Source organism: Triticum aestivum, chromosome 2A (genome assembly GCF_018294505.1).
Source record: "Triticum aestivum cultivar Chinese Spring chromosome 2A, IWGSC CS RefSeq v2.1, whole genome shotgun sequence".
Taxonomy (NCBI): Eukaryota; Viridiplantae; Streptophyta; class Magnoliopsida; order Poales; family Poaceae; genus Triticum; species Triticum aestivum.
The window spans coordinates 378,016,171-378,034,479 of record NC_057797.1 but is presented as its reverse complement, the minus strand read 5'-3'; positions in this window follow the sequence as shown (position 1 = coordinate 378,034,479).

Below are 18,309 nucleotides of genomic sequence, written 5' to 3'. Positions count from 1 at the left end.
ACTACCAATTCCTTCAAGTTAATTGCTTCAGGATGAGGAGTTGTGTTTACATGATTCTTCATGGTGACAGTGGTAGGTGGAGTTTTTCTCTTCATAATGATCTTCTTTGGAGGTGTTATTGGAACTATATGAGCTTGAAGATCAGGCAGCACACTGGACGTAGTGATGTTCACTTGCTCGCTGAGAGTAGCCTCAACTTCGTCCCTTGTGAGTGGAGGATCATCTTTATCAGAAGACTCACTTTCGTCATTATGAACAGTACGTTCAGCCAGCTTCTTCTTTAGTGCGCTCTTTTTCCTTGCAGTGGGATCATGTTTGTGTTTTGAGCGACCTTCTGCATTTCCTTCAGCCTTTTTCTTCTCAACATCATCTTTGAGTAGATGATGATTTTCTTCTTCATGACCACTTTCCTTTTCAGCCTTCTTGGCTCTCTTGAGGGCATTCTTCAGTCGCTTAGCCTTTTCAACAGGATAGGAGTTGGGAGTCTGAATAGATGACTCGTTAACATTTGGTGGTGGCGGTGGTCTATGCTGGGGATCACTTGCTCGGATGAGTCCGATTTCACGATATTCACCCCAAGGAGGATGGAACGCAAAGTTCTTCGCTAACCTAGGATGAACCATTTCATAGTTGAACCACTTGCACACCCAATGGCGTCGAATCCTTTGCAGACGCTTATCTTTGTCTCATTTTGATTCTCCTGGCATAGTGTTATACTTATCATGAGAGATGAATTCAGCTGAATTTGGATATGGTTGTCTGCCACCTTTCTTTTTCTTCGGAGCATCTTCTTCTTGTTCATCATCATTTTTTCCGGGTCTCTTTCTTTTGCTGGTTAATGGGCCTACCGTTGGGCCCTTTGCATTTGGAGCTTTTATACTCATCTGTTGTACCCAATATTGCCTCTTCTTCATCGGCCATGCTCATTGGTCGATCATAATCTTCAACAGATTGCATATACCTGTGAATAAGAATAGATGCGAGGGAAAATGGGGACATAGTTGCAAATGCTCACAGCGAAGACTTTTCCGAACGAAAATGTTTTGAGGAAGAATTAGATGCGAACTTTGAGAAATGTTTCGAGTGAAAGAAATGTATAGAATGAACTAGTAGGTCTGAAGAATATACTAGTCAGCGTGCTAAGCATTCCATTCGTGCGAGACATAACACAAACCCTAGAAGTGAAATATTTTGGAAGCGAGGGACAACTACAAACCACATCCACACTAGTTACTTAAGCAGTAAAGATCTAAGATATGCGGTAAAATCAGAGAATAATAACCATGAATGCACTCAAACTAGAAGAATGGAAGAACGAGTTCACGCTGCACATACCCTAGCTTGGTGATGTGCGGCTGCTACGGCGACGTGGGGATGAAGATGTCCCGTGGCGGTTCCCCACATCGCCGAGGAAGGACTCCGGCGATGGCTTTCCGACAGTGAAGCGGCGAAGAGATCGTCAACGTTGAGCTCAAGGTGGAGCACTGCGGCAAGGGTTTCAGAGGAGATGGTGGCGAGGAGGAAGAGAAGTAGACGAGGAAGAGGGGGTGGTGCGGTTTTTATATGCGAAGGGAGATAACCGCATGGAGTGAATCGGATCGAATGACCACTATCTAGAGACTATTGCGATTCAACGGACAGGATGGGGTGGCAGTTGATGGATTGCACGTGGAAACCGTGATAAAAGATCGTGGTCCTGACTTGGGCAGGAAACCCCAAATTTTGGACAGCTTTCACCAAAATAGATTAAAGTTCGGACCTAATCTTTATCGTGGTCAAGGACACCAGATAAAGAATCGGTACCAGATGAAATTGAGAATTTATAATGGAACAACATAGACTGGAAGAGATAGAATAGAGAGAAAAACAGGGTCCTAGGCATTTTCTCTTAGAAGACAAAACACAAACAACCGAAAGAATATCTATGAGAGAAATGCATTCGTACTAACACAAAAACTTCCAATCGAAAAGAAATTCAACGAAAGAAAATTGTGGCGTATAAGAACTGTATGACCCCTAGCATCGCACAATTATCGTGGCACCTGGTTAGTCTAGTCCTTTGTTAATGTATTCACTCTCAGAAAGAAAATTTCACGTTGTTGAAATTGTCAAACTCTTCGAGTGTTGTGCACCCATTCCTTCTGAGATGTGGAAGTGTAAGCACGGGTGTCGAGTCCAGCTTACTGCATGTTTGCGAAGTCCAGGATTTTAGGTCACACCATAATGCACAGAATCTTTTCTCATCGAGAGGCTTGGTGAGTACATCAGCGAGATTGTCTTCGGTCTTGACGTGATTGATGACAATATCCTCTCGAGCAACATGATCACGAATGAAATGATGTCTGATGGCAATACGCTTGGTGCGAGAATGCTGCACCGGATTATGTGCAATTTTGATAACACTATCATTGTCACAATATAAGGGAATCTTCTTGAACTTGATGCCATAATCTTTCAAAGTTTGCTTCATCCATAATAACTGAGTGCAACAAGCACCAAAAGCAATATATTCGGCCTCGGCCATAGAAAGAGATAGACAATTCTGCTTCCTTGATGACCACCATACCAATGATCTACCTAGAAAATGGCTTGTCCCCTAAGTAGATTCCTGTCAACGAAGTCACCTGCGTAATCTGAGTCTGAATAACAAACAAGATCAAACTGTGCTCCCTTAGGATACTAGAAACCTAAGGTGGGGGTGTGAGCCAATTATCTCAGAATACGCTTGACCGCTTGGTGATGCAATTCTTTCGGTGTAGCTTGATAGCTGGCACACATGCAAACACTCAACATAATATCAGGTCTGGAAGCACATAAGTAAAGAAGAGAACCAATCATCGAACGATAAGCCTTCGGATCGCAATCCTTACCGTACACATCTGCATCCATCTTACCATTCATGGGCATTGGAGTTTTGTAGCCCTTCATTTTGGAATCTTACATTTTGAACTTCTTCAGGCATTCTTTTAGATATTTCTCTTGAGATATGAAAATTCCATTTGCATGTTGACGTATTTGGAGTCCCAAAAAGAACTTAAGTTCACCCATCATAGACATTTGAGATTTCTCGGACATCATTTTCCCGAACTCTAAGCTGCAAGCATTGTTAGTATAGCCGAAGATAATATCATACACATAGATTTGACATACTAATAGATCATTATCAATAGCATGAGTGAAAAGTGTGGGATTAGTGGATCGAGGCTCGAACCCTTTATCAAACAAAAACTTCTTCAAGGTGTCATACCAAGCTCGAGGGGCTTGCTTCAGCCCATATAGAGCCTTTTTCAACCTGAAAACTTTGTTAGAAACTCAGGGTGTTCAAAGCCAGGTGGCTATCTAACAATACTTCCTCATCAATTTCACCATTGAGGAAATCACTTTTCACATTCATTTGATAAGGCAGGATATCATTGTCATTTGCATAAGCGATACGAATATGAATTTCCTTAAGGCGTGCAACATGAGCATATGTTTCATCGAAATCGATACCTTCTACCTGTGTATACCCTTGAGCAAAAAGACGTGCTTTGTTTCTCACCACAATGTCATTTTCATCTTGCTTATTGCAGCAAATCCATTTTGTGCCGATGATATTGTGCTTCTTAGGATTCGTTTTTTCAACCAATTCCCACACATCATTCAGTTCGAGTTGCTCCAACTCCTCTTGCATAGCATTCATCCAATCTAGATCATTCATGGCTTCCTCATACTTGACAGGTTCTGCCAATGAAACAAAGGAGAAACATCCACAATTGTTAGCCAAACGAGTGCGTGAACGAGTAGTGGGTCGATAACCTAGATTTTTGAGTTCATCAAGAATTAATGAGGGATCAAATCGATTAGCCACTCGAGAATGAGGATTTTCTTCATGGTGATCATTATCATTTTCATCTGCATCAGCATTTGTATCACCATTTCCTTCAGGATTGCCATTTTGATCGGGATTTGCATTCTGGTTGCCATTTGCATTCAGACTGGCATTTCCTTCGGCAGTGGCTTGACGAGTTCTGCTTCGAGTCATGGGGGCATCATCACCAGAGGACTCGGGTTCATTTCCTTCAACTGGCTTGACGCTTTCAATAGCCTTTTCCCGAATAGCATTAGAAATCGGTGGTTCATCTATCAGATTTGGCAGATGCTCCTTCTAGGAGCCGTTAGATTCATCAAACCGCACATTTATTGTTTCCATAAATTTCCTGTGATGAGAGTTATAGACACGATAAGTATGCGAGTTTGAGCCATAACCAAGAAGAAGAACTTCATGTGCCTTAGGTGTAAACTTGGAAGAATGATTCATATCACGAATGTAACAAGGTGCACGAAAACACGTAAATAAGAAACATTCAGTTTCTTGCCAGTGATAAGCTCATATGAAGTTTTCTTAAGGAATTTGTGAAGATAAACATGATTGATGACATGAAAAGCAGTGTTGATAGCATCAACCCAGAAGCGAATAGGAGTTTTATACTCACTGAGCATTGTTCTTGCCATTGCGATGAGATTTCTATTCTTTCGTTCAACAACTCCATTCTTTTGGGGAGTGCATGCGACAGAGAACTCATGAGTGATACCATTTTCATCGATAAAATCATCGATATGGGTATTTTTGAACTCAGTGCCATTGTCACTTCTGACATGCTTAATTCGCACATCATATTCATTCTGGGCCTTCTTGGCAAAACTCTTGAAGATATCTTGGGTGTAGGTTTTGTCTTGAAGAAAGAATACCCAAGTGTAACGAGAGATATCATCAACAATAACCAGGCCATAATGACTGCCACTGAAACTTGCATAGTTTTGAGGACCGAATAAATCCATATGAAGAATTTACAAAGGTCTTATTGTGGTCATAACCATCTTTGATGAATGATGCTTCTTGGCCAATTTACTAGCCTCACATGCAGCACAAAGACGATCCTTGTCGAATTTTACATCAGGAATGCCATGAAGACGATTTTTCTTCACTAGGGTCTGCAAATTCCTCATACCTGCATAACCAAGTCTTTGGTGCCACAGCCAACCTTCGGTTGCTTTTGCAAGAAAGAAAGTTTGGACTGAGGGACCCTTAGAGAAATCCACAATATATAAATCACCTTTTCTAATTCCCTCAAAGACGAAGGAATTGTCAGAGGCCATGAAGACAATGCATTTGGATATGGAAAATAGAACTAGCATGCCTAGATCACACAGCTTGCCAACTGACAAAAGATTGAATCCAAGAGACTGAATAAGTAAAACATCATCAATGGACTTGTCTCTGGATATAGAAATTTTACCTAACCAAAATACCTTTCCTTTGTTATTGTCACCAAAAGTGATATACTTCAAAGGTGAAGCCGTTAAGTTGGGGTCGACAAACAACGACTTGTCTCCGGTCATATGACTAGTGCATGCACCATCCATTATCCATTTGGTACACCCGGAGACATATTCTTGTAGAAGAATTAGGCTTTCTTAACAACCCACACACTACTGCAGGATGCTGCTAACGCGGCACTACAATTAGAGACCCTTCGACGAAACTATGTGCGGTGCAATAATGGTAAACGGTGATGTAAAAAACCCATCAAAAAAGATGCAAAACATTTACGATGGCGGATACATCAAACACGATTTGGATTTTAGTTGTGCATGCCATGTGGGGCATATGGTTCAGTATAATGAATTGTTTGTGATGAGGCGGAACAACAGAAACGGGTAGCCAGATGAAGGTGTGTGCAATATACGGCATACAATTCACTTAGATGAACTGTTTGTGATAAGGTGGAACAAAAGAAATGGTCGGCCAGATCAAGGTGTGTGCGATAGAGGGCAAACAGTTGACTCGGATGAACTATTTGCGCTGAGCCAAGGGAACAGAAACGGTTCAATTTAACAAGATGTGTGTGATACACGGCAAACAGGTCTGTAATCAGAAATGTGTGGGAAGACCGATAATAACATAGACGATTGATGCTAATAAGACATATGTGTTGTGCGATCGGATTGCATACAGAACAACAACAATACACACACACACACACACACACACACACTTATAAGGACATGGTTGCATAACCAAATTAAACATCCAATTACATAGGTGGCTACTACACACATGCCATTTGCACACACCAAAGTAAACTATTACATGCATAATTACATAGGTGGATACTACACACATGGCATTTCCACACACCAAATAAACTATATATTACATGGATAATTAACTAGGATAAATGATCATCTAATCATCATCTAGTTCTTGTGACGCTTTCCGCTATTGCTCTGCTTATGGCTCGATCTGGCCTCGTCGATTTCGGTAATGAGGCACTTCCTCATGTCAACAATCCGCATGTGCATCTCGTAGCATGTATACATGCTCTTGGTCGTGAACCTGAGGTGAGGTTTATCCAGTTGCCATGTCCAGGCCCCATGCCAGGATATGGGATTTGTTCTCTTGGCATCCTGCTTCATCTTTTCATAGTAGGTGTCGATGATGGCCAAGGGGAGTTCAACCAGGGAGTACTTCGTGCTGCCCCAGACCCTATAGTGGTCATGGATTTCGACAAGGTTCTTGCAGACTAAGCCTGTAACCATGAGCGCCTTTACATCGTTGCAGGTTTCCACCATAGTGAACTTGTAGTCGGTGCTATTGAAAAACCTGGTGAAATGGTCGCAAGGCTCTGTGGCCATGCGGTTGTGGAAGATGAGGACATGATGACGCATGCACAACTGGGCGACGACAACCTTCTGATCTTTGCCGGGATGACCGCCGGTGTACTGGAGGTCGATGCCGACAAACTTGTACTTGTCTTGAGCAAGCAACTGCTCCACGGTGTTGATGTAGTCCTCCACCACGGCCTGGTAGATGGTGTACACCACCAAGAGATCTGTCTCCCTCGCGTGGGTCTCCACTTTATGCTCGCCGAACTCCATTGGAGCGCCACTAGATATCCTCTCTATATGTGTCATCGTGGGTGTGCTTGTTGTGTTGTGGGGCGAGATCAAAAGGTTGAAGAGACTAAGGTTATAATGGTTGCGGGAATTAATGGGGAAGCCGGACGGCCTAGAATATCCGCACCCCTGGATGGCAGTTCTAATTTGCAGTGCGTAACTCCATCGTGCCGCAAGTAACTGCATCGTGGTGACGCGCGCGGCGCAACCGCATGCATATGGGGCCCCCAACGTGATCGTGCGCAGGCCCCAACCGCTGGCAGAGCGCATGCGTAGGGATGCGAGCAGAGCACTCTGCGGCCGCCTCAACGGCGAGCAACCATATATATGCATATAGAAGTTGAACACACAAGGAAAAGATGTCCACAAGCCAAGCGCGTGGAGGTACGCGAGCAGAGCACGCCGCGGCGCCTAAGTTGCATGTGCGATACGTGGCATACAATTGATCCACTCGAGCTGTTTGTGCTGGAATAAGCCGTGTGTGTTGTGGGAAAATGCTTGCTGGTATACAACCGTCTATGATTGATGAATTCATGATCGACGGGTTCCCTAGTGAGGTCCATGTGCGATGTGATATGCTCTGCCTATAGAACATCAACATATATACTTATTAGAATAGCATTGCATAACCAAATTAAGCATACAATTACATAAGTGACTACACACATAACATTTCCACACACCAAAGTAAGCAATTACATCCATACTAAACTAGGAGAAATGAGCATCTAATCATCTACATCTTGTTGCGACAATGCTTGCCATTGCTCTGCTTCCGTCTGGTTCCCTGGTCGTGAATGGTTAATAAAATCTAAGTCTATTGCATATTAAGGTCAAAATAGTACTACCAATATACGAGTCTCATATGATATTACAATGTTCAAATTCCAGAGTTACATGGCTCAAATTTGAACATTACAAGGTTCAAACTGATATTAGAAATGAAATTCAGCTCATTTAGCTGCAAACGCCCGTGCTGATCAGCTGAACATGGATATAAGAGAGGTTCAAACTAAAATTATAAATAGTAAGGATGGTTTCGAAACCTCATCATTTCTGCAAAGGGATCATCCGCTGACAAGTCATGTATGGGGTTGACACAATGAATTCCGATTACTCTATCATATGCAGTTCCAATAAGAAGTTTAGCTTTTTTTGGAACCTTTTCCATTCTGCAGTAGCTGTCGGCGCTGATCAACAAACCATTCATTTTTTCGATATAAATGCATGTTCAACCTCATTACCTTCAGCACCCTTGCTCTAACAACAAAGAACCTGGTGAATGTAATCTTTGGTAAGGTCCCTCGGTAGGAGTTCAAAGTAATTTTTGAGAGAAGCAGATCTAGGCATTCGATGTGATTGTCGTTATATTGTATCATGTTATCCAGCACTGGGCCTATTATTACCTGCAAAAGAAGAGAATGTGTTAGTGTCTACATGCAGTTTTGAACATACTACAAGCCTATTTGGTTTGCAGGATTTGTAAAATGCACCAGCTTGCCACCCATATATAACCAAGCGAGTGAGAGTGTACAAAGACAACCATTGCATGCATGTGTCCCAAACATATTTATGGAGGTGCGTGATGCATGCATATGTGTTGAATACCTAATGCACAACATTGATGTGGTGCATGCGTTCAAAATCACACACGTCCCCACACAGAGCAAGAGGTTCATGACGTGTCGTGTGCTCTCCCCCCCTTCGATCCAGCGGGATGGATTCATGTGTACACATGCGCTATTATATATGTAATATCACCTATATCACGAGACAAACAAAAAATTAATCCCCTCCTAAGTCAAAATAATTGACCTCTCTCGTTGTCGGTGAAAGTGATGGACCAAGCGGGCCGACAGATGGAAGCATCTCCAATAACCACGTGAGTTAGTGCCATAGGACAACTACCATCGCTTGCATGTGTGCCAAAACATATATATGGAGAGGTGTGTGGTTGTGATGTTTTGAATACCTAATGCACAACCTTTGATGTGGTATTTGCCTCAAAAACCGCAAAGTCCCCGCACAGAGTGAGGTCCATGTGTGACACTTAGTATATGTTGGTCCCATCTCCTCTTTGACACATACTATATATATACTCCTACCCTAACACAACCCTAAAATAATTAATCCTCCTTGTCCATCAAATGCGCCTCTCTCTCTCGTTGGGTTAAAATGAAGGAGGACGATCTTGTGGGCCCATAGATGGAAGCTCCGCACTCGAGTGAGTTCCTATAGGGCAACCACCGCCTGCATGGTATTGTGTGATGTTTGAATACCAATGCACAACTTTGATGTGGCACCTACCTCAGGAACCAGAAAGTCCCCACATGGAGCAAGGTTATGACACACACACACACACACAGACACACACACACACACACACACACACATATATATAGAGAGAGAGCGAGAGAGTATACATGTTGCCTCCTCTTTGACATGTACTACATACTCCTACTATGCATATATGTAACACAAAAAAAAGAACAACCCCTGTTGGTAAAATTAACCTCTCTCTCATTGTATGTTCAATTGATCGACAAAGACCTCACGGTCCCACAGAGAGTCACACGTGAGCGAGTGTCATAGGACAACCACCGCGTGCATGTTGTCGTGTGTTGTGTGATGTTTGAATACCCAGTGCACAACTTTGACGTGGCAAATGCTTCGCAAACCGGAAACACACTACACAGAGGTTCACCACGCGTAGTAGCTAGCCCTCTCACTTCGAGCCGGTGGGAGGGAATCATGTGTACGCAGGTGCCCGAACTTTGATGATCCACACTGTAATACACATGCCAAGATGAATCCACCTTCGGTCCGATGCCTCTCGTTGTCGGTGGAAACTGAAAACCTTTGTAGGCTAAAGAATGGGAACATCGCTGCTAACCGCATGAGGGAGTGTCCGAGAGGACCACCCAAGCATGCATGTGGCCCGAACATGTATGTATGAAAGGGTTGTGTAATGCTTTAAATAACCAATTCACGACATTGATGTGGCATATATAGATGACTCACAAAATGATCAATAATCCCACGTCACGGAGGCTCGCAACTAGTAGTGTACTCATGGACCCCACACACACACACACATACACATATCCCGCACCGCCACCTCCACTCTGAGGCATGTCTAACTTTTTCTACAGTGAACATGTGACCAAAGGAGTGTCGTGTTAAAGTTGTAAAAACACAGATCATTCAACCCGTTTTATACATTGATTGATTTCCTCGGGATTTAATGTGCAAAAATCAAATCTAAGCTACATGTGCACCAAAATGGATTGCAAAGTCATATGTGTGTCCCTCGGTGCATGTTTCCCCGTGAAAGAAATTTCAAAACATTGAGAATATTGATTTTTAAAATTCAGTAAATCCAAAACTTAGTTGAAATTCATGAAACTTATCGTGGTGTCACATCTGGACACCAGTAGACTGTGATATTGTATATTTTTCGTCAAATTTGAGACAAGTTTTGATATAATGTACTTACAAACGGGAGATTGTTAATAACCGGCAACCAATATCTCATACAGAATATTTATTTGGACCATGTGCTTTAGACCGTGTCGTGCTTCGGTTAAGCAGCAAAGCGGCATAATGAATCATCAAAAAAAATATACGTGCCATGCGCCCCGTGTGGCGTGCGAGCAGGCGTGAGTTGACAAGATGCATGCGAGCAGTCCGTGTCACAGGCAGACCAGGAGGCATGCGTGTAGGCATGTGAATTGATGGGAGGCGTTTTCACTGCGGAGTGTCACTGGGAGGCGTGCGAGTAGCTGTGTGAAATGATGGTATATGAACACCAGAAGTCCACCTCGCATGCTCACCGGGAAGCGAGACAACCTTTGACCGCCGCCCGCCTCGCTTCCACTGGTCTATATTACTGGCGCGCCCGAGCGGCCACACCCCCCATCCTCTCCACACACACAATCCTCTCTCTCCGTCTGCATCCTCGACGCCGCTCTCAGTCCTCAAAGCCGTTAGTGTATGAGGATGCCGCTGAAACGCTCCATCGGAGGGAGTGGCGACGCCGGGGCTGCTAAAGCACCGGAGCACGACGTGAATATGGAGAAAGAGGTTTCTGTTGCCGCCGACAAGGTGGAGAACGAGGCTGTCAACAAGCAGAGGTGGGTCGACAATGAACCGCAAGTGAGTCCAGCATGCCTAGACTTCATCAGCAGCCTCCCTGATGACATGTTGATAGTCATCATATCCCTCATCCCAATCAAATATGGGGCGAGGACAATTGTCCTTTCCCGGGGTGGCGCCCCCTATGGCTCTCCACCACTCTAGACCTCCTCGATGCCCACGAGATCTGCCATGGCTATTGCGAAAGCTTGGATGCATTCTCCCAGATCCTCGACAGTTACCATGGTCCAATCAAAGGCCTTATCACAGGCAAGTTCTGTTCCGACGGCAAGGACCGAGCCAAGCTTGATGAGTGGTTCGGATCCCCCGCCCTAGATCAGCTCGAGGAGCTCAGTTTTAATAATGGGCATATGTGTTTGCTGCCAACTTCCGCGCTCCACTTTGCCCCACGCTATGCCTCGCCAAGTTCATGAACTGTCATTTGCGCCCCCCTTAATGACGTGCCCGCTCTTTTTCTACCACAACTAAATCACCTCGAGCTCGTCGCCGTCTGCATCCCAAAGCATGACATGGAGCTCCTGCTATGTGGTTGTACTACACTCAAGTTCCTTCTTCTTCAAGCGATGAATTGATCAAGTAGCTTCCACATCACCTCCATGACTCTCCGGACTATTTATGTGTGTTGCTGGTGCTGCAATAAGTGATCAGAAAAGGTGGACCACAATATGGTCATTTAGGACACACCTTCAGTTGAGAGATTACTTGTAGTTGATCAACAAGGTCCAACAAGAATCATTGTCATTTCTGCGCCGAAATTGATAGTGGTGGGCTACTCGTCTGTCAAATACTTCGAACTTGTTATTGGATCCACACCTGTTCAGGTACAACAGTCGCCTTCAACCTCTCCTTCTTGATATCAACATTATTTCTAATTTTGAAGATGTATGTTCGTCTGCCATCCAGAAAAGCTTGACCCATATTCTGTGCACAATGAAGGTCTTGGAACTAGAATCTATCAGCCCCAACGTACACGAAGTTCAGTTTCCTAAGATGCTTACCATGCTTGAAGAAGCTGTATATCGAGGTGATGTTCCTTTCCTATTAAATGTTAACCATAAGGGAGTTCAATTTTTGGCACCTTTTCCTGAGTTTACAATGACAATGTACTATGATTTATGAAGGAATTTTGGAGGATTTCAGGACATACATCCCCCCACCCTATATTGGTTGCTTGATTCATATGGTTACAATCCGTAAGCATTTCTCCTTTAGATTCATCTGTACTAGTTTTATTAGGGAATTTTTTATCCACTCCAACCTCTTAAGAAGAAGGGTACATTTTTCTTGATTTTAGCCAAATGCGCATGTTAATCATGTCAGATTGAAGATGGCACATTCACACACGTGCACACCATCCCTCCCTCGCTCGAAACCTAGCTAGGTCGCCGCTGCCGCCACCTCCATTGTCAACCTCTGCCGGTCTGCCGGTGCAGTTTAACCACTGATATACATACCCTCGCTACCGTGAGTTTCTTAGATGTCGCATGCAAAACACCCCTTTCCCATAGATCCCCATCCCCACCCCTCCCACACTCCAGAGCGTCGCAGCCTAAACCCGGCTACGCTTCCCGGGGAGCTCAAGGAGCGAATAGCCCAAAAGAACTTTACCGTGGCCTCTTCGCCCGACGTCGGCGAGGTAGCCACCAAGGAAGCTAACGACGATGACTGGACCTAGATGGAGCCTTTCAATAAGCGGGCTATTCTGGCATGTCGCGGTCGTCGGCTACGACGTCGAGGTTGTCGACATGGATGGCTTGATGCGGGCTATGTCACAGGTTAAGTTGCCCACCCCAACCCTTCGGGGCCGACAACTGTCGATCTAATCGATGGCCCTGCCGCTGATCTCTTGCAGCTCGTTATGAACAATTTGCTATATTTCATCGCCATGAAGCCCCTTTTGTCATTTCTAAAGGACACGTTCTGCAGCGCTGGCTTGGGATCCTCAGCTGGCAAGTCAGACCTCATCGACGGCGACCACGAGGAGGAGCCAATCTGTGACAAGTGAGGAAACCCATGATTTGTTTTCTCGAACCCCTTTTGTAGTGAGAACCTGTCCAGTATTTATTGCTATATTTGGTTGTTTGCATTACACCTTGTTTATTTCTATGGTTTTTGGTTGTTCGGTTGTTTGTAGTTAGCATGTGTCCAGTTTCAATTGCCATCTTTGGTTGTTCGTAGTATGTCTTGTTTATTTCAGCTATTAACAGTGTGATGTTCTATATGTGCTAGTATTAACTATGCAATTCAATTTAATCAATACCAATTTTAACAATAGCTCTATGAATGACTCCTTGTACCCCCTCTGAATCTTTTTAGTTCGCATATAAGATTTGTCTAAAGTCAAGCCTCGTAAAGTTTAACTAACTTTATAGAATAAAATACCAACATTCATAATATGAAATCAATATCAGTACATGTGTCATGACTTAAATTTTCATATTGTATGACTTTAGCATGGTAGATCTTGATATTTTTTATATACATAAGGTCAAACTTTATGAAGTTTGACTTCATACAATTCTTATATGCAGAGTAAAAAGGACCGGAGGGAGTATTTAACATGCCTGTCCATTTGATTTAACAAAGGCACTGTTTGGATACTCTAACTTAGCTAGAGGTTAGAGTTAGTTACTACCTCATGACAGTTAAAAGGGAGAGAGAGAGATTGGTGGGATAGTTGAGTGTATTGCTTGAGCCTCGTGGGCATATATATAGGAGTACATGGTAATATTGGAGTACAAGTCAAGGTAGCATAAATCCTACGCTATCCTATGTTTCCTAAATAATAATGATACTCAACCTTGTCTAACCCTAAACTAATTCTAGCCAAAGAGATGTTTGGATGATATTGTTAGATTGACAATAAATGCACTAGGAGAACTAGCCCAAACCAGCACCTCTTGGGTGGCATAGTTGTTTTGGCTGGGTTAGACGCAACTAGATCAAACTAGCCCTCATGTTTGGATACTTTAGGGCTATTTGAGTCCAAACTAGCTCAAACTAAATCTGACCCATGGATCCAAACAGGGCCACTAACTAGTGTACTTAGACCTGCACAATACAAGTTTGAATGACTATGTTTGCATGTTTTTAAATATTAGGCCTGTTGCAGTTAATAACACACCTTTCTACTTCTTGTTTTTAAATATTAGGTTTTTAACAATTTGGTCTTGCACATGTAGGTCCTGCTGTCAGAGGTTTTGACCCACTGTTCGACCCTTTCTGCATATGGAAATGAGTTGTCCATGAATATCAGTCAAGTCAAGAAACTCAGAAAGATTGTTAGGATAAAGAAATTAGCACCAAAAAACAACAAGATCTTTGTCTGCACAATGAAGAAGACATCAACTCACTACAAGGTTACTACTAACTGTTATACCTTGTCTTTTTAATTCCTTTGTGCCATTTCAAATCTAGAGAAGATATTTATGCATGCTTGTTTTCAGGCCTTTCCAAAGCACTTCACTAATGATTAACTCTCAAACACGTGTATGGTCAGGAGGTGAGGAAGGTATTCATACAACACCCACAGTTCAATATTGAAGCCTTCCCGAAGAGGACGAAGGATGGACAGTCAATCATCCACAGACACTGGCCTAAAGTTGCAAGACCTTCAACGTCAATGAAGGTTCATTATTCGCCTTTCGCTTCAGCAGTTTTCCAGATGAGATTCATCTATCTATGTACCATCTATGATGCTAATTATGAAAGGTTATAGATGCTGCATGTGAAACTTGGTGCTGGTGCAGTTGTGTAATGGGGTAGCTGAGTGAAACGTCTCTGTCGTATCTACTTTTCCAAACACTTTTGCCCTTGTTTTGGACTCTAACTTGCATGATTTGAATGGAACTAACCCGGACTGATGCTGTTTTCAGCAGAATTGCCATGGTGTTATTTATGTGCAGAAACAAAAGTTCTCGGAATGACTTGAAACTTCACGGAGACTATTTTTGGAAATAATAAAAAATACTGGCAAAATATCAAGACCAGGGGGCCCACACCCTAGCCACGAGGGTGGGGGGCACGCCCCCTACCTCGTGGGCCCCCTGGAGCTCCTTCGACCTCAACTCCAACTCTATATATTCGTGTTCAGAGAGAAAAAAATCAGGGAGAAAGATTCATCGCGTTTTACGATACGGAGCTGCCGCCAAGCCCTAAACTCTCTCGGGAGGGCTGATCTGGAGTCCGTTCAGGGCTCCAGAGAGGGGAATCCGTTGTCGCCGTCGTCATCATCAACCATCCTCCATCACCAATTTCATGATGCTCACCTCCGTGCGTGAGTAATTCCATCGTAGGCTTGCTGGACGGTGATGGGTTGGATGAGATTTTTCATGTAATCGAGTTAGTTTTGTTAGGGTTTGATCCCTATTATCCACTATGTTCTGAGATTGATGTTGCTATGACTTTGCTATGCTTAATGCTTGTCACTAGGGCCCGAGTGCCATGATTTCAGATCTGATCCTATTATGTTTTCATGAATATATGAGAGTTCTTGGTCCTATCTTGCAAGTCTATAGTCACCTACTATGTGTTATGATCCGGCAACCCCGAAGTGACAATAATCGGGACCACTCTCGGTGATGACTGTAGTTTGAGGAGTTCATGTATTCACTATGTGTTAATGCTTTGGTCTGGTACTCTATTAAAAGGAGGCCTTAATATCCCTTAGTTTCTGCTAGGACCCCGCTACCACGGGAGGGTAGGACAAAAGATGTCATGCAAGTTCTTTTCCATAAGCACGTATGACTATATTCAGAATACATGCCTACATTACATTGATGAATTGGAGCTAGTTCTGTGTCACCCTAGGTTATGACTGGTACATGATCAACCACATCCGGCATAATTCTCTATCATCGATCCATTGCCTATGAGCTTTCCATATATTGTTCTTCACTTATTTACTTTTCTTCTACTATTGTTATCATCACTATAAAACACCAAAATATTACTTTTTCTATCGTTACCTTTTGCCACCGTTACCACTACTATCATATTACTTTGCTACTAAATACCTTGTTGCAGATATTAAGTTATTCAGGTGTGGTTGAATTGACAACTCAACTGCTAATACTTGAGAATATTCTTTGGCTCCCCTTGTGTCGAATCAATAAATTTGGGTTGAATACTCTACCCTCGAAAACTGTTGCGATCCCCTATACTTGTGGGTTATCAAGACTATTTTCTGGCGCCGTTGCCGGGGAGCATAGCTCTATTCTTTGAGTCACTTGGGATTTATATCTGCTTATCATTATGAAGAACTTGAGAGATCCAAAAACCAAGATTTATCCCTCAACTACGAGGGGAGGTAAGGAACTGCCATCTAGCTCTGCACTTGATTCACCTTCTATTTTGAGTAAGCTTGCGACACCTAGACCTGCTTCTGCTATTAATTCTGATATGTCGCATATTATTGATGATGCCACTTCTGCTATGTATGATACTTATGATAAAACTACTTCTATGCTTGATACTACTGTGCCACTTGTTGAATTTCTTGATGAACAACTTGCTAGGGCTAGAGAGAATGATATACTTATGATGAAACTACTTCTATGCTTGATACTACTGTGCCACTTGGTGAATTTCTTGATGAACAACTTGCTAGGGCTAGAGAGAATGAAATTATTGAAACTGATAATACTGATGAAAGTAATGATGAAGGTTCTCCTAATAAATATGAATTACCTGTTGTGCCTGAGGGCTATGTTATGGATGAAGAAACTAAAAGAGACTTTCTTGCTTGCAATAATAGAAGTGATCTTAAGAAATTATTAGCTAAGCTTAAACAAAAAACTCTGAATGCTAGAATGAAATATGATCCTCCTTATGCTACTTCACCTATCTTTGTTACTGATAAGGATTATGAATTCTCTATTGATCCTGATATAATTACTTTGGTTGAATCTGATCCTTTTTATGGCTATGAATCTGAAACTATTGTGGCACAGCTTACTAAATTAAATGATACAGCCATCATGTGTCACTAATGATGAGAGAACTCGCTACTTTTATATCCTTAAAATATTTCCATTCTCATTAAAGGGTGATGCTATGATATGGTTTAATTCTCTTGATTCTGGTTGTGTGCGTAGTCCCCAGGATATGATTTATTACTTCTCTACTAAATATTTCCCTGCTCATAAGAAACAAGCTGCTTTGAGGGATATATATATATATAATTTTGTGCAAATTGAAGAAGAGAGTCTCCCACAAGCTTGGGGGAGGCTTCTCCAATTACTAAATGCTTTGCCTAATCATCCTCTTAAGAAAAATGAAATACTTGATATCTTTTATAATGGACTAACCAATGCTTCCAGAGATTACCTGGATAGTAGTGCTGGTTTTGTTTTCAGGGAAAGAACACCAGATGAAGCTGGAATTCTATTGAATAATATGTTGACAAATGAAAATAATTGGACACTTCCTGAGCCAACTCCTGAGCCTATTCCTAAACCAACTCCGAAGAAAAGAGGTGTTCTATTTCTTAGTCCTGAAGATATGCAAGAGGCAAAGAAATCTATGAAAGAAAAGGGTATTAAAGCTGAAGATGTTAAGAATTTACCTCCTATTGAAGAAATACATGGTCTTAATTTACCGCCTGTCGAAGAAATGCATAATTTTAATCCCCCTCCTATTGAAGAAACACATGGTCTTGATAACCCGACACAGGTAGTAAAGGTAAATTCTCTCTATAGATATGATAAAGCTGAAATCCCATTTACTAAGTTTGCTAGCCCATGCTTGGATGAGTTTGATGACTTTATGGTTAAACAAGAAAACTTCAATGCCTATTTTGGTAGAGAATTAAAATGCAACGCTGATATGCTTGAACACTTGGGTGATTATATGGCTAATGTTAAAGGTGAACTTAAACTTATTAGTAAACATGCTTCTATGGTTACCACTCAAGTAGAACAAGTACTTAAAGCTCAAAATGATTTGCTCAATGAATTGAATAGTAAAAATAATGACTATGCTGTTAGAGTGGCTACTAGAACTAGTAAAATGACTCAGGAACCTTTGTATCCTGAAGGCCACCCTAAGAGAATTGAGCAATATTCTCAGAGAAATAATATTGATGCACCTAGTCCTTCTAAGAGGAAGAAAAAGAAAAATGACAAGACTTTGCATGCTTCTAGTGAACCTGTTATTGACACACCGAGAATCCCAATGATATTTCTATTTCTGATGCTGAAACACAATCTGGTAATG